Source organism: Amphiura filiformis, chromosome 17, assembly GCF_039555335.1.
Source record: "Amphiura filiformis chromosome 17, Afil_fr2py, whole genome shotgun sequence".
In the NCBI taxonomy this organism is placed as follows: Eukaryota; Metazoa; Echinodermata; class Ophiuroidea; order Amphilepidida; family Amphiuridae; genus Amphiura; species Amphiura filiformis.
The window spans coordinates 36,331,636-36,332,111 of NC_092644.1; positions in this window are offsets into that span (position 1 = coordinate 36,331,636).

The window sequence follows — 476 nt, forward strand, 5'->3', positions numbered from 1 at the left end:
TCACGATAGATGTCGTATTCCTCCTATGTGGTTCACTCATTGATAAAATGAGTTTGCATTCCTTGTAACAACACACACATTGCCGTCTGGAAACCGGGTCTGGTACTGATTTTGGGACAGCCAATAGACTTCAGCGCCGTATCAAATCTCATAAAAAACACACGACTGACGACTATGTGTTTATGTTTCCCGCACGAAAGCTTGTGTCTACATCTATTACTATACTTCTTTGGAAACGTTGACCTTTGACCATTCTTTGTATAACGCCCTGATATGACCTTGATATGTTCGCTTGATTGGGTACGTTATGGGACCATTAAGGACGTTTAGCTTATGTGCATAAAAACTATAGAAGATATGCCCAAAAGAGATTGTTATGATGAACAACCTGTCCTTTAAGATTAATAAAACAGGCAATGCTACCTTGTTTTTATGTTTGTTTGGACGCTATGACGTCAAAATGACGTCATCGTCAA